A 17,714-nucleotide genomic window follows, 5' to 3' on the forward strand; every position below is an offset into this window, starting at 1 on the left:
ACGCCTGAACCCCTGCTGCTAAAATCTGCATCTCTTTTACTAGTGTCTTTTTCACACTACCTGTCAGATTTTCTCAAGTGGGAAAGGCAGAAGTATGGGCAGTCCTCATCATACTGACAAGGGGCTCCTCTCTGTAGAAGTATGCAAAAGCTCTGTGAAAATCAATAGGGCTCCTCTCTAAAACCAAATCTGCCTGTGAAGAGGACTCGAATTGAAGCAGTTGAACGGTCGGAAGCAGTTGAACGGCTACCCACCACCTTGCAGACCAAACTGCAAGATTCCAACTGTGCCCACGCCTGGTGAATAATTTGGAGAGAAGCATGGCCCAAATCAAAGTCGAGGAAGAATGCTCCATGAAGCCATTGAGCCTCGCCTAGTGAATGTCGACTTGATTGACATCGAGAAGGTAAAGGCAATTCTAGAGATCCCATCACACGAGTGAGACATTTATGCAATGTTGTACAAGAAGGCGATGCAGCTGATTTGCACTACGCTGAGCCATTCAAGAGTCAGAGTCCGAGTGCAGGCCACCACCATTTCATCAGCAGCAAGATAGAGATCTAGTGCTCGAGCTGGCACGAGTCAAAGGTGCTACAACAGAGACAGAGGAGGCAGATCCAGATGATTCAGATGGCTTATCTATATATATACCTAGATGAATTCAGGAACATGCCCGAATTCACCTTTTAGGAGCGTGCATGTTATATACTCATGGTAGTCAACCACAAGACTATATAACTATCAACTTCATAGTATGGACTAGATACTATGACATCCCCACTAACGTCATCAGTGCCCAATAGTGGGTGTAGAACTTCGTATCAAGATATGCTCTCACACACCCACTCCACACACACACACACACATAAGAGCACATATTCACACAAAGGCCTTTGTACCGAGTTTCTGTCAAACCTCCGGAGATGCAGGGCAGACTCAGCCATAATGAAGCCTAGCACTAAGGGAACAAGCAAATGGGAAGAATTAGTACAGTAAATAAGTAGTTGATAGGGCAAACGCACCACTAAAGATAGAAAGAATTAGCACAATATCAACTGGCCGCAACTCGGACGAAAACTTCACAATGTGAAATCTGCATGTCCGCTAATACGGTTGAATTATATACCTAGATGAATTCAGGAACATGCCCGAATTCACCTTTTAGGAGCGTGCATGTTATATACTCATGGTAGTCAACCACAAGACTATATAACTATCAACTTCATTATGCATAGTATGGACTAGATACTATGACATCCCCACTAACGCCATCAGTGCACAATAGTGGGTGTAGAACTTCGTATCAAGATATGCTCTCACACACCCACTCCACTTATATACCTTCATAAGCACAGAAAAATCCAGATGATTCAGGTGGCTTATCTACTTATATACCTTCATAAGCACAGAAAAATCTGAACTTACCAATTTAGAGTTTGATAGAAAGCATTTGAAAGTAAATATAGCAAAACACAAACAAACAAAACAAAGGACAACTAAAGAAATCTTTCCAAGAAAAAAACTAAAAACTAAAAATTAAAAGCATATAAAAAAATATTAAAAATATTTTCTATTATTGTTATTTTATTTATATTAAAAATAAAACATGCACACACATCATCATTAACAAGAACTGAAACTTCCGTGTTGAGATACTCTACCGTAACCTAAAAAGAAAAAAAGGATACAAAGAACTAAACAATCTAGACCTAGAGCACTTACCAACAAGTGTAAAACATCAAGCTAAACTTTAAAAAGACAAGGCTCAAAAGTGCAACCATTACCTCCAATGTTTGTCCAAACATGAAGTGTAGGTTCATCAATTCTATCATGCATAGCGTGGACAATAAGCTATGACATGCCTACTCACGTCATCAGTGCCCTAGAGTAGGTGCAGGTTTGTATAAGGTTAGTTCATAAGAACATACTTAATAAAACCAACGAACTGAGTTTCTATCACTTTCCGAAGGTGATGGGCATACTCAGCCATGATAGAGTCTAGCACTTAAAACTATTCTAAGTCAACTCGGTTTTTAACCAAGAAAAATCAAAATGTAAGACTGACTTTTCTACTAGTAAAGCCTTGTATCTATCTCTTTCTAATTTGTAGTCAAAAACTTTAGTCACAAGTGATCTAAATCCTTACTCGTAAGTCTTCCAAGTCTACTTTTCTGAGATACTCCGAGAAGAGTTCAAGAATTTCAAAACAGGAACTACTCCTACTCAGTCTTTTAAGATCCAACTTGAGTTTGTAGGCACATCAACATCCTTAAGATCTTTCCAAAGGTCATGGACACAGGGAAGAATGGCTTTGAAGCAATGACTAAGCCATTTAGAAACATCCGTAAGAGAAGTATTGCAAGAAGCAACTATAAACCTCGGTTTTATAGGATTCTTATGAAACATACAAAAAAGGCAAAGTAGGGTTGCATTTGAAACCGAACGATTTAACAAACATTCTGAGTAAAACTTTTTACAAGTAAAAACAAAATTATTCAAACACTTGTCTGTGGTGTGGGAAATAACAAAAACTCGCTGGAATTTTTTAAGAGCAACTAAATCACTGGGAGACATGACAAGGGAAGTACTATGCCTTTTCCAAAATAGTAGCTTTCCAATGAGAAAAAATGCCTTGAACTCCTAAAGAATCTTCTAATTTGACTACAAAACTAGATATGCCTTTTTCTATGGCCTGAAGAAGACAAGAGTCGATTGAAGACGAAAGTCTAAATTTAGTGCCTTTAGAAAAGAGATCTTTTAGTGTAGGCCAAGGTAGAATGGAGCAAACCGTTGTAACCACGTGCCCTAAAGATTTTTCTACAAACGAAGAGAAGCTGACCTTCCTACAAGGGCATTCACTTCTAAGAATTGATTTATTGTGCTCTTTCAAGTTTCACCCGATATCACTATAATTGAAAGCTTTTGTCCCAAGGTATTAACATATTTGAAGGCTACTATAGGATGATTCCAAACTTTTCTAACACAAGGGGGAAGTGCTTCTATAACCTCAGGGGATCGTAAAATAGAGCTTAATCCTATTTTGTCAAGATCAGGAGAGGTAAAGATAGTAATAAACAAATCTTTCCTCACTAATATTAAGATCAATACAAGAAAAGTTCTCAAGGGTATAAAGAAGTTTAAAAAGAATTTTAACATTATACTTGTCAAAAACTTTATAACAGAACTTGTCTGAACTCATGAGTCTATCTAAGAATACTAATCTTCGTTTATAGTCTCTATAAGAAAAAACTCTACAATTTGAAGTACTAGCATTATCTACCCTAGGGATAAAAGAGTTTGCTACGACCATGCCAAGAGGATTGACTTGTTCTAACTCTAGGAATAGTCAAAGAGAGAATAGGAAGAGAAGGATGTTTAGAATGTCTTTTCCAAAGCATAGGGGTTTTATGAGAAGTTTTCTTACTTTTTTGTAAAGAATATTTGCCATCTAAATTATAGCCTTTAGGAAAGAAGGTATGCAAAGTTCTCATCCAAAAAAGCTCTGGAGGTCACATGTGCCACTTTGTTAGCATTTCTAAAAGAGTCTTCTATATGCTCAATGGAAAGATTCAAAGCCAAACTTAGCAATGGCCGCATATAGAGGTTTAATACTCTCTCGTAAAGTGTTTCTAATAAGGACTCTTCTAGCTTCCCTAACATGTTCTTGAAACCTTGTAAAAGCTGTTCTAAAAGTTTGGCCAACATACACTAAGAAACTATCATGGATGTTATAAATAACATGCGTAGCATCGACTAGATACTACTACATCCCCACTAACATCATCAGTTCCCAATAGTGGGTGTAGAACTCTGTATCAAGATATGCTCTCTCACACACACCCCACACGCGCGCGCACGCACACACACACGAGCATATATTCACACAAAGGCCTTCGTATTGAGTTTCTGTCAAACCTCCGGAGATGCAGGGTAGACTCAGCCATAATGAAGCCTAGCACTAAGGGAAGTAGCAAATAGGAAAAATTAGTACAGATAATAAGTATATATACCTAGATGAATTCAGGAACATGCCCAAATTCACCTTTTAGGAAAGTGCATGTTATATACTCATGGTAGTCAGCCACAAGACTATATAACTATCAACTTCACTATGCATAATGAAGCCTAGCACTAAGGGAAGAAGCAAATAGAAAGAATTAGTACACATAGAAAGTAGTTGATAGGGCAAATGCACTGCTAAAGATAGAAAGAACTAGCACAATATCAACTGGCCGCAACTCGGACGAAAACTTCACAATGTAAAATCTGCATGTCCGCTAATACGGCTGAATTATATACCTAGATGAATCCAGGAACATGCCCAAATTCACCTTTTAGGAAAGTGCATGTTATATACTCATGGTAGTCAGCCACCACAAGACTATATAACTATCAACTTCACTATGCATAGCATGGACTAGATACTACGACATCCCCACTAACGTCATAGAAAGAACTAGCACAATATCAACTGGCCGCAACTCGGGCGAAAACTTCACAATGTGAAATCTGCATGTCCGCTAATATGGCTGAATTATACACCTAGATGAATCCAGGAACATGCCCAAATTCACCTTTTAGGAATAGGAATTCTTTAGTGAGTTTTGTGGCACCTAATAAATCATACAATCATATCTATCTTAGTTTTTAATTCCAAGATCATGCATATTTGCGCACACGAACAAAAGTTCTATGTTCTTTAACATGCTACACAAAATAAAAATTGTTAACTTTACAAAATGGTTTAAATCTAGAATTTAGGAGATGTTATCAATAAGAAGACAAATCCATCAAAACTAGGCACCATTTGAAAGAGAATGAAATATTACTTTTGAAAAGAGTCAATTTGTACATGTGTACAAAAGGATAAAATCATGGTTAGTGATTGTCACAAATACACACCAAAAGCCTTAAACCTAACACGTAAAACCTGCATCATCCAGCTATCCTACACAAATCAAGCACTTGGTGAGCTTTGGCACATGTCTCACATTCTTGAGTGTGAAGGTAGAACCATGTTAAAACTTGAGCTTCACATCACCAACTCCAACAATCTCACATGCATAGTCATTTCCAAGGCAAACTTGCCCCTTGTGAGATGCATCATAAGTGGTAAACCACTCCTTATGAGGAGTAACATGAAATGATGCTCCTAAACCCAGAATCCAGTCATGCATAATAAGATCATTTGTAGCAACCAGATGTGCACCATCCAAGCTTGAGGTAAGAAGAACATCACCGTCTTCAAAATCCTCACTGATTGCATTAATTTCTTTAATCTTCACGTTGGAACCCTCTTTGGCCTGGCCTCCTTCCTGCTTCTTTTTCTTGCCTTTCTCCTTTCTCCAAATATGGCAATTCTTCTTCATACATGGGATCCAGAGGCTAGAAAGATTTTTCGCAACAATAATGATGTTCACTTTAATGAAGAGAAGATGCATAAGAGACCTATTCCTACAATGGAAATATGTAGAATGATATTTCAAGAGGATGGATTTGTGCATAATAGAGACATTGCACATAATGCTAGACAACAAGGACAGAATGCTCCCATTGCTCAAGAAGATAGAGTGGAACCACAGGATTGTAAGGATCAACCAGTTTTGAGGAGGTCCACTAGAGAGCATAGACCTCTTGAGAGATGTATTCCATCTCTAGATTATGTCATGTTGACATATTGCGAGGAGCCTTCTTGCTATGAAGAAGCTATATTGAAAGATGATAAGCTAAAGCAGGAGAGAGCTATGCAATAATCGAAAATGGACTCGCGGCATAAGAACTCCATTTGGGAATTGGTACATTTGCCTGAGGGTAAAAGGGATTTACCATGCAAATGGGTTTATAAGCTGAAGGTCACAACAAATGATGGCAAACCAAAGTACAAGGCAAGACTTGTTGCAAAGGGATTCAGGCAACAACAACGTGTAGATTTTGAAGAGATATTCTCGATTATTGTTAGGATGACTACTTTGCATTGTGTTCTTGCATTGGCTACCAAAGAGGACATGGAAATTGTCCAAATGGATGTTAAGACAACGTTCTTACATGTGGTGATCTTCATGAGGACATATATATGCACCAGCCAGAAGGGTTTGTTGAGAAAGGCAGAGAGCACTTGGTTTTTGTAAGCTCAAGAAGAGTCTTTATGGCCTTAAGCAGGCGCCAAGGGAATGAAATCATAAGTTCCATTTTTTTATGCTCTCTCAAGGGTATAGAAGAAGTGACATTGATCATTGCCTTTACACTAAGGGACCTAAGGATGGTAGCTTGCTGATTTTAATCCTTTATGTCGATGACATGTTACTTGCTAGCACGAACATCAAAGAGTTAAAGCCTTGAAATCAAAGTTGAATGATAGCTTTGACATGAAAGATTTGGGTGATGCTAGTCATATTTTGGGCATGTGCATTGTGCGAGATAGAGATAAGAAGTTGCTTTACTTTGACATGAAAGATTTGGGTGATGCTAGTCATATTTTGGGCATGTGCATTGTGCGAGATAGAGATAAGAAGTTGCTTTACTTATCTTAAACTGAGTACATCAATAAAGTGCTCAAACGTTTCAATATGGAAAGGGGGGAGGCATTGAGTACTCCATTGCCTCCATATGTGAAACTGTGCCTAAATGATTGTCCCAAATTTGATGCAGAAAAGGATGAAATGGCAAAGGTTTCATAATCTTCTATAGTTGGTAGCTTGATGTATGTGATGATATGTACACGACCGGATATTGCTTATGCAGTGGGAGTGGTCAGTCGATACATGTCAAATCTTGGCAAGAAACATTGGGAGGCAGTAAAAGGAGTCATGAGATATTTGAATGATACAAAGGAGTTTTGCATTTGCTTTGGAAGAAAAGAAGCATGTGTACTTGGGTACACGAATGCAAATTATGTAGGGGATATGGACAAGAGGAGGTCTACTTCAAGTTATGTCTTCATTTTTACTAGAGGTGTTGTTTCTTGGCGATCTCATTTGCAGAATTGCATGTCCATGTCAACCACTAAAGCTGAGTATATTGTAGCATCTGAGGCATGCAAGGAAGCTATATGACTTGCTCGACTAGTGGGAGACTTGGGGATTTCTATTGAGGTGCCTAAGTTACATTGTGATAGTCAGAGTGCTATCATGTTGGCAAAGAATCCAGTGTTTCATGTGAAGACAAAGCATATAGTTGTGAAGTACCACTTCATTAGGGATGTGCTTGAGGACAAGCTTATGGAGCTTGTAAAAGTGCACCAGATGATAACCATGCAGATCTCCTTACCAAAGGTCTAGCTTTTGAGCGGTTTGTCGGGCACTTATGGGAGTGTGTTAGATAGGTTTATTCTAACATGATTGTACATGTATATTTTACATCCCATACTTAAAGGCACTACCGTAACCTAAAAAGAAAAAAAGGATACTCTATCGTAACCTAAAAAGAAAAAAGGATACAAAGAACTAAACAATCTAGACCTAGAGCACTTACCAACAAGTGTAAAACATCAAGCTATACTTTAAAAAGACAGGGCTCAAAAGTGCAACCATTACCTCCAATGTTTGTCCAAACATGAAGTGTATGTTCATCAATTCTATCATGCATAGCATGGACAATAAGCTATGACATCCCTACTCACGTCATCAGTGCCCAAGAGTAGGTGCAGGTTTGTATAAGTTTAGTTCATAAGAACATACTTAATAAAACCAACGAACTAAGTTTCTATCACTTTTCGGAGGTGATGGGCATACTCAGCCATGATAGAGTCTAGCACTTAAAACTATTCTAAGTCAACTCGGTTTTTAACCAAGAAAAATCAAAATGTAAGGCTGACTTTTCTACTAGTAAAGCCTTGTATCTATCTCTTTCTAATTTGTAGTCAAAAACTTTAGTCGCAAGTGATCTTAATCCTTACTCGTAAGTCTTCCAAGTCTACTTTTTTGAGATACTCCGAGAAGAGTTCAAGAATTTCAAAACAGGAACTACTCCTACTGAGTCTTCTAAGATCCAACTTGAGTTTGTAGGCACATCAGCATCCTTAAGATCTTTCCAAAGGTCATGGACACTGGGAAGAATGGCTTTGAAGCAATGACTAAGCCATTTAGAAACATCCGTAAGAGAAGTATTGCAAGAAGCAACTATAAACCTAGGTTTTATAGGATTCTTATGAAACATACAAAAAGGGCAAAGTAGGGTTGCATTTGAAACCGAACGATTTACAAAAGCCTTGATGTTTCAACAGAACATCTTGAGAAGAAAGAGAACACCTAGAGTAAGTTTGAGAGGAGGTAAAAACAAAATTATTAGAATACTTGTTTGTGTGGGAAATAACAAAATCTCGCTGAATTTTTTTAAGAGCAACTAAATCACTGGGAGACATGACAAGGGAAGTACTATGCCTTTTTCAAAATAGTAGCTTTCCAATGAGAAAAAATGCCTTGAACTCCTAAAGAATCTTCTAATTTGACTACAAAACTAGATATGCCTTTTTCTATGGCCTGAAGAAGACAAGAGTCGATTGAAGAAGAAAGTCTAAATTTAGTGCCTCTAGAAAAGAGATCTTTTAGTGTAGGAGAAAGCAGAATGGAGCAAACCATTGTAACCACGTGCCCTAAAGATTCTTCTACAAATGAAGAGAAGCTGACCTTCCTACAAGGGCATTCACTTCTAAGAATTGATTTATTTTGCTCTTTCAAGTTTCGCCCGATATCACTATAATTGAAAGCTTTTTGTCCCAAGGTTTTAACATATTTGAAGGCTACTATAGGATGATTCCAAACTTTTCTAACACAAGGGGGAAGTGCTTCTATAACCTCAGGGGATCGTAAAATAGAGCTTCATCCTATTTTGTCAAGATCAGGAGAGGTAAAGATAGTAATAAACAAATCTTTCCTCACTAATATTAGGATCAACACAAGAAAGGTTCTCAAGGGTATAAAGAAGTTTAAAAAGAATTTTAACATTATACATGTCAAAAACTTTATAACAGAACTTGTCTGAACTCATGAGTCTATCTAAGAATACTAATCTTCGTTTATAGTCTCTATAAGAAAAAACTCTACAATTTGAAGTACTAGCATCATCTACCCTAGGGATAAAAGAGTTTGCTACGACCATGCCAAGAGGATTGACTTGTTCTAACTCTAGGAATAGTCAAAGAGAGAATAGGAAGAGAAGGATGTTTAGAATGTCTTTTCCACAGCATAGGGGTTTTATGAGAAGTTTTCTTACTTTTTTGTAAAGAAGATTTGACATCCAAATTATAGCCTTTAGGAAAGAAGGTATGCAAAGTTCTTATCCAAAAAAGCTCTGGAGGTCATGCCACTTTGTAAAACTCTCTAGCAATTCTAAAAGAGTCTTCTATATGCTCAATGGAAAGATTCAAAGTGAAATTTAGCAATGGCCGCATATAGAGGTTTAATACTCTCTCATAAAGTGTTTCTAATAAGGACTCTTCTAGCTTCCCTAACATGTTCTTGAAACCTTGTAAAAGCTATTCTAAAAGTTTGGCCAACATACACTAAGGAACTATCATGGATGTTATAAATAACATGCGTAGCATGGACTAGATACTACGACATCCCCACTAACGTCATCAGTGCCCAATAGTGGGTGTAGCAAGATATGCTCTCACACACACACCCCACACGCGCGCGCGCGCACATGCACACACGAGCATATATTCACACAAAGGCCTTCGTATTGAGTTTCTGTCGAACCCCTGGAGATGCAGGGTAGACTCAGCCATAATGAAGCCTAGCACTAAGGGAAGAAGCAAATAGGAAAAATTAGTACAGATAATAAGTAGTTGATAGGGCAAATGCACCGCTAAAGATAGAAAGAACTAGCACAATATCAACTGGCCGCAACTCGGACGAAAACTTCACAATGTGAAATCTGCATGTCCGCTAATATGGCTGAATTATACACCTAGATGAATCCAGGAACATGCCCAAATTTACCTTTTAGGAATAGGAATTCTTTAGTGAGTTTTGTGGCACCTAATAAATCATACAATCATATATACAACATCTATCTTAGTTTTTAATTCCAAGATCATGCATATTTGCGCACAAGAACAAAAGTTCTATGTTTCTTTAACATGCTACACAAAATAAAAATTGTTAACTTCTATCGCAATTGCATGATACAAAATGGTTTAAATCTAGAATTTAGGAGATGTTATCAATAAGAAGACAAATCCATCAAAACTATTTGAAAGAGAATGAAATATTGCTTTTGAAAAGAGTCAATTTGTACATGTGTACAAAAGGATAAAATCATGGTTAATGATTGTCACAAATACACACCAAAAGCCTTAAACCTAACACGTAAGAGAAACCTGGAGAATACAAAAATATGCAAATCCATCAAAAATGTAAAAACCACAACTGGCATGCATAACACTAGAGACCTCAATGAGCATACATCTAAGCTCGCTCACTGTGCTGGCGCTTGGCCTCATGCCGACAATCTGGAGGGTCCAACGTGCCTGGCTTTGGAGAACGCACGAGTATGTCTCCCCCTAGTCTAAAATCTAGAACAGAAACAAACCATCTCTGTACATACTGAGTAAGGCAACTCAAAACCTTGGAGATCCTCTTCACATGCCACTGAAGAGTCTCCAAGGTAGGGGACCAGGTATTTGCAAAACCAAAAAGAACTGGTAAAACATATCTAGAGAGGCCGTTTTCCCATTTCACCCTGCTGATATGGGAAATTGAGATACCAGCTGCGCTGCAAGTACAGGTGCCCAAGATGTGAAGCGCTGCAATATGTGTGTGCATGTAAAAGAGAGAACCGAGTCCTCTGACCAATCTTCTTCCCCCGTGAAGGGTAATAAGAAGGAAAGAAAAGGATACCTCTATCCCTACGAGGTAAGAAGCGACTATCGACATGAGTAATAGACTCGAATCTCCAAGGGCCAGAGTTATCTGCACTCACTCCTGCCACATCAAAACGCCATGAGATAGGCACACAATCCATGAATAGCTGCGTCACATCCTCCCCAACGGAAGGAGCCTTTCCCTGTGATGGCAAAGGTATCAACGCCTGTGAAGGGAGTGATGGAAGCATTGGAAAATCTGTATCCATCGCTGAAAAAAGAGGTCTAGGTGGAAGTGGAGGGTGAATTGAGACGATAGGCTCCTGTGGGGAGGCCGAAGCCAGAGAAAGGCACAAGTCCTCCTGAGAGTCCTCCTCTTGCATTGTGAAAGGAGCATTTAGAACATCTTAGAAAAGTGTTCCAATTGCTCAGAGAAATATCTTGGTCATATTATTTCTAGAGACAAAATCAGGATGGATCTAGAAAAGGTCCAAGCTATTTTAGAATGACCTGAACCTAAGAACCTAGAAGAATTGCAAATCTTCTTGGGAATGTCTGGATTTTATCGTCGATTCATCAAAGATTATGCCAAGATAGTCCCCATGACCAACCAACTCAAAAGAAAAGGGAAAAACTTTGAGTGGGGGGAAAATCAAAAGAAAAGTATGCAAAAATAAAAGGTAGTTTTATATATAGTGGATCCCAATAAACCTTTTGTGGTTGAGAGATGCTAGTAATTTTGGTGTAGGTGCGGTTCTAACTCAAGAGGGTTGACCCATAGCATTTGAAAGTAAAAAGTTAGACCATGCACAACAAAATTACTCAGTATATGAGAGGGAGTTGTATGCTATTGTTCATGCATTAAAGAAATGGAAGCACTATTTATATGGTGCTAAGGTTATGATAGTGTTTGATCACGAAAGCATTAAGTGGCTTTCCCATCAAACAGAATTAAAAGGTCATAAGGCCAGATGGATTGAACTCTTACAAGAGTTCGACTATGAGCTTAGGTATCGTAAAGGGAAATATAATGTGGTAGCAGATTCCCTTAGCGAGATGCCTGTGATAAATGAATTGAGTTTTACTCGATTCAATAGTGATCTACTTGAATCATTAAGAGAGAAATGTCAAGTTGATCCTACATATTCCAAGATATGGGAAACCATCCAAAAGGGGGATCCAGAAAAAGAGGTTTCCAATGAGAATGAAGCATCGAGACGGGTGCTTTAGACGGATTCAAGTCGAAGAATAGATAATGGCTATTTACTCTACAAAGGTAGGGTTTGTGTCCCAAGAAATGAAGAGATAAGGCGCCAGATACTTTATGAGTGTCATGATAGTCCATGTGCGGGACACCCAGGTGTGAACAAGACATATAGTCTTGTTAAAAGGCAATTTTATTGGTCTGGAATGCACAAGGACGTCCTAGATTTTGTGGTTAAATGTAATAAATGTCAGATCAATAAAGCTGAAAGGCTTAAGATAGGAGGACTACTCCACCCATTAGACATTCCTTCAAGGAAATGGGAGAGTATCTCCATGGACTTTATAGTTAGCTCACCTAGAATGCAAAGGGGGTACGACTCTACCTGGGTAATAGTGGATAGATTAACCAAGATGGCTGCGTTTATACCAACTAAATCTAATGTTAAAACCAATGAATTGGCTAGATTATTTGTAGAGAACCTCTATCAATTACATGGCTTACCAACAGACATTGTATCACATAGAGATAGAAAATTCAAAAGCCACTTTTGGAGAGCTTTGTTTAAAAGGTTGGATACTGAACTTAGCATGAGTACAGCTGAACATCCTCAAACTCAAGGTTAGACTGAAAGGGTTAATCATATCCTAGAAGATATGCTATGAGCATATGTTAGTAAACAACAAACTAATTGGGAAGAGTACTTACCTATACTAGAGTTTGCATATAATAGTGTCAAGCACTCTTCCACTGGATATAGTCCATTTATGTTAATGTATGGATTTCAGCCTAGAGCTCCTTATGCAGTAGGACTGCAAAAGGAAAGAGTACAAGCAACTAAAGACTTTTTAGAAGATATGAATGAAATGCTTAAACTTGCTAAAGACAGTATTAAGAGGGCTCAAGATAGATCAAGAACATATACTGACCCACATAGAAGGCCTCTTACCTTTGGATCCCAGGACTCAGACCCCTAGGGTTCCAAACCTTTTCTAATCTTAGGGTCCCTGACCCTAAAGGTTCCAAACCCTATCTATCCTTATGGTTCCAAACCCTAACACATTTGGTTCTCCAAGATCCATCGAATGTGCACTAAAAATACACATGTATTTTCTATACATTCATTAGTTAACTCACATTTAGAGACAACTTTAGAAGGTGTTGACATTATCTTTAACAAGATTAGCTAGTCATAGCTAAAAAGTTACAGATATAGTCGACAAATGCGTCCCTCTTTGTACTGCATTTGCTCTACCAGCCTCGATCTCTAGTGTGGGAGGATACTAGAAGCTGGCCAATGGTGAGTCACATAGCATGAGACATATACACATCCATATAGTCGGGCCTCTAAATGAAACCATCCTCTCTTAACTATAGAAAATAATCCACGTAATGTTGCATAGAAGCGGGTGTGGAGACTGGGTCCATGTCTCTCTAGTCTACAACTGTAAAGGTCATGCCTCATGAGGTCGTTCCTCTCCACGCAAGAGAGACGCACGGATGGGCAATCCTTATTAAGCTGAAAACAAGGAAGCCTAGCCATATCAAGCCCATGCACTAAGAACCAATGAAGCACATGAGCATGCCATGACCCTTGTCTACATGAGTTTCCAATCCTCCTGGATTACTCGAGACCCCGTCTACGAAGTCTGTCTCGACCTATGGCTCTTAACTCTCTAAATGAAAGCTACTACTACCTAGAAAAGTGCCTCCATGAACATTGGAGATGCTATAAACATTGCTTGAACATGCATCGATAGTCGGAACATTCTTGTCGCCTTTCATCTTTCTGTCTTTGTAATAAACTACGTGCTCTCGATGAAGAATCTCTTCCAATCCGTCCACATGTGGGGAATCGTGATCCTAGATCTGGGAGATCTACCCCTTTAAAAGGCGTTTAACAACTCGCACGAAAAGCATTGTGAATGTTACAATGATAAGGTCGTACCAATCTAATAGCTACCTCGTTGATTGGTTCCAAGATTTGAAATGGTCCATAGTACTTGTTAGTTCCACGATCTGAAATGGTCCATAGTACTTGTTAGACAATTTAAGATAAAACTTTTGGACCCCAATAGAATTACATTTCCCATCTTTGCTCGTTGTCTTCCCCAATCTAGCCTTCTCAAACCTAATCTTCTACTTTGAATTCCACTTCCCTCATGTACTTATGTAGAGTTGCTTTGTACTTGGATTTAGACTTCTCCAAAGCCCAATATACCAAACAGCATTTTGGCTATTGGACTTAGAAAAGCCTATAAGGGTGATCTGGAAAAACTCTTGAGATTGAACTAGGTAGAGGGATTCAATGCCCTCAAAAATTGTGCAACCCTACAAGAAAAGGCTCCTAAAAGGAGCCGCCTTTTAGAGAGAAGCTGTAGAGGCTATGGTGCCCCTGCTCCACCTTCTCCAGAGTGTTGTTGATGCCTCTATGCCCTCCAACAAGTTATGAGCATATTAAGAAGAGTAGTCTCCGGTTCAAGTGTGGATTCAGATCAAGAACTTGCTTTGTAGGTAAGAATCATTGCTCCTCAAAGAACAAAGGCAAAGACACTTCCAAGAAAGGCAAGAAAGAGGATAATAGCAGTGATATTGATTCTACCAAGAAATCAGAGAACCCTCATCAAGCCAACATGGCTCGAGCCACCATGGCTCAAATGCCAACCTTTGGAAGCATGATTGAGAATTTGTCGAGGAAGAATGATCCAGCCGTAGTTGCTTTTAGCTAACAAGTAAATGGGTTGCATGGATCCACTTGAGTCGAGCCTGTGACTCGAATCTTTCCTAGGAGCCTACATCGAGAAAACTCCTATGCCACACCAAAGGTGTTGGTAGAGACTATCCGCACTTGAATTCAAAGAAAACTGCAACTAGATTTCTCCTAGCAACTGGTTGGCAAACAATGATGCAAAGTACAAACTCACAAAAAACATGTGAAGTGCAACCAAAGGCTCCAACCCACAAACACATAATTGCGTGAAAACCGTCATCGCGTCATCGACCTGTATTGTCAACTCGAGCAAATGTCATGCAACACACCCGCCGCTACCATGAGATCTTACAAATCATTTGAGAGGGCTACAATACCAATGCAAACTCCCTAGAGATAAGCATGTACAACTAGGCCACTGCTCAAGAAAAAAAAAACTCACTCAAAACTATCTCACATAAAGGGTGGGAGAAAAGCCACTACAATGAGAGGGGATCCACATCCCTACCATTGAAGGGGCTCAAATACCATGTCCTAAGAAAAGTCTCTCAGCGACCAGGATACGATTGGACGCAACCTACAAGTGGTCAAAGTGTCCACGTAGAGTGTGAATGGCCTCTAGCCAGGTGGTCTCGACGACTCGAAGCACCCCGCACTCCTGCAAGGCCTTGCCCATCAGCTAGGCCACGTGCTAAGATCTAATACCACTAATAAGCTCCCAACCCTAGCGACAACGATGGAGAAATATGGAACCCATTATACTTGTACCAAAGCCTAACTATATGGCTAGTCCTTATATCCCATGGTAGATCAAAGTTTGTACTCCAAGCAACCGCATACCTTGTAAATACTCTAAAACCTCAGGGCACAGCCATCTTTTTTAGGGCATTGCCTATCAAGCTATCGAGCAACTCCTATATGCAGTGCCTCTAAGACTCTTGGGCAAATCCACATCATGTTCAAGGAAAGAAGCAGCTCCATTTTTTAATACACTCTCAAAAAAACACTATCAACCCCAAGAACAAAGAACAACCCAACAACAAGAAACTAACCACACCGCTTGTGTGTGAGCGTGTGTGTGTGTGTGTGTGTGTGTGAAAATCCCCCTTGATGTGGGAAAACGGAAATTTAGGGAAAGCTTTTCATGTCCAGCCCTTGATGGGATGCAAGTTAATAGAACGGGAACATTTCCAAGACTACTTTCCAAAAGAAAATCGACTTCTGAGCACACTCCTGAGCTTACCTGATACAGCAGGAAGAAATGTGATAACACCAGGGTAAACAAGATCGTCTCCTGAGCTTACCTGAGCCTTTCAAACCCTTCTTCTCAAGTATTGCCAGGACTCTTCCCGCCGCCTTCCCTTCCTTGGGACACTGTTGTCGAGAAACCAAAGTTCCATCCTCCTTTACGACTTGAAGGAACTCCATGCTTTCGCTGTGATCCTAGGAATTGTGCTGCACTTGACCGTCTCGAAACGCACTACAGCACTCTACGTAAGGTGACTTGGCTGGGCTTGTCGAGGACAAAAAAGGAAGTGTGACAAGGGCCTAAACAAAACAAATTTGGTTAGAACGTGTTTTGAACATGAAATCCTATATATATATATATATATATATATATATATATAATATATTATATATATATATATATATATATAATATATATATATATATATTATATAATATATATAATATATATATATATATATTATATATTATATATATATATATATTATATATATTATATATTATATATATATATATATATATATATTATATATTTTATATATATATATATATTATATATATTATATAATATATATATATATATATATATATTATATATATTTATAATATATATATATATTATATAATATAATATATATATATATATATTATATAATATATATATATATATATATATGATAGCTAGGCGCAGCCTAGGTCTTTCTTGTTTATCTTGTGTATGCACAGATAAAATTCACACTGACTATTTAAAAAAGAACACATAAGAGTTACAAAGAAACTAAAGCAATCCATATATATGCTTTACACAAGGATGATGGTTTATAAACAATCGCAGAAAGAAGGCTGAAGCAAATAACTAGAAGGGAAAGAAGGGCTGGGTGCTGAAACACTGGGTGCTAAGAGGTTACAACAAAACTTGAACAATACATTACCAAGGCTTGGGTTATATAGGAAAAGGAAAGCATATTCCAGCTGTATCACTTATTAGTGCGGTGATAGATAAGTGAGTGGAGGTAGGTGGAGAGTGGGGGTAGGTGGAAACTTTCCAGCTGTATTCCCACTTATTGAGTGGAGGTAGGTGGAGACCCTTATCGCTATATATATATATATATATATATATATATATATATATATTATATACATAGATATATATATATTTTTTTTATATTTATATATATATATATATATATATCTATATATAATATATATATATATATATACCGGATGAGTCGATAACTTGGGGCAACCCTTTATATTACGGAGTGATCTTAATAATTTTGCTAAGTTTCTCGACACCCGGCATATGGAGAAAATTGGGAATTATCGACTCATCCGGTGGGCCTATTGGTTTAGCCACTTCGACATCACACATGAACATGTGGCAGGCCAAAGAAATCAAATCGCTGACATGCTGTCCCGCACGTATGAGGCCGACAAAAGTAAATGACATCATCCCTAATGTCACAAAAAGAACCTTTTTTGTAAAGTGTACAAAATTTATCTTGCACACTATTTTACCCACTTACTTGATCCCCACTCCAAGTAACCTCTCTCCTTCCCTTCTCTATATAAAGGAGTTGTAAATACAACACGAGCCACTCTTAACAAGCCTTCATCTAGTTAGCTACTCTTTACTAGCCTTCATCTAGTTGTGTTAGCTTCTCTTAGAATCCTCTTCCCACATCTTCATAGCCATATAGTCTCTTGTAATTTATGCGCAACACTTTGTTGCTATTCTAATAGAATTT

General features: G+C 38.4%; 1 long non-coding RNA gene across 1 annotated transcript; it reads right to left on the minus strand.

Annotated features, from left to right (window-relative positions):
- Positions 1–201: 201 nt before the first annotated feature.
- On the minus strand, positions 202–16,308 carry LOC147625137 (uncharacterized). The gene is made up of 2 exons (XR_015268931.1): positions 16,023–16,308; positions 202–591 (listed from the first exon to the last, which is right to left on the minus strand). It is a non-coding gene; the product is annotated as an uncharacterized LOC147625137 (long non-coding RNA).
- Positions 16,309–17,714: the final 1,406 nt, after the last annotated feature.

The sequence above is a fragment of the Cibotium barometz genome, chromosome 24 (assembly GCF_041138505.1).
Source record: "Cibotium barometz isolate CiBa-2024 chromosome 24, ASM4113850v1, whole genome shotgun sequence".
Classification (NCBI taxonomy): domain Eukaryota; kingdom Viridiplantae; phylum Streptophyta; class Polypodiopsida; order Cyatheales; family Cibotiaceae; genus Cibotium; species Cibotium barometz.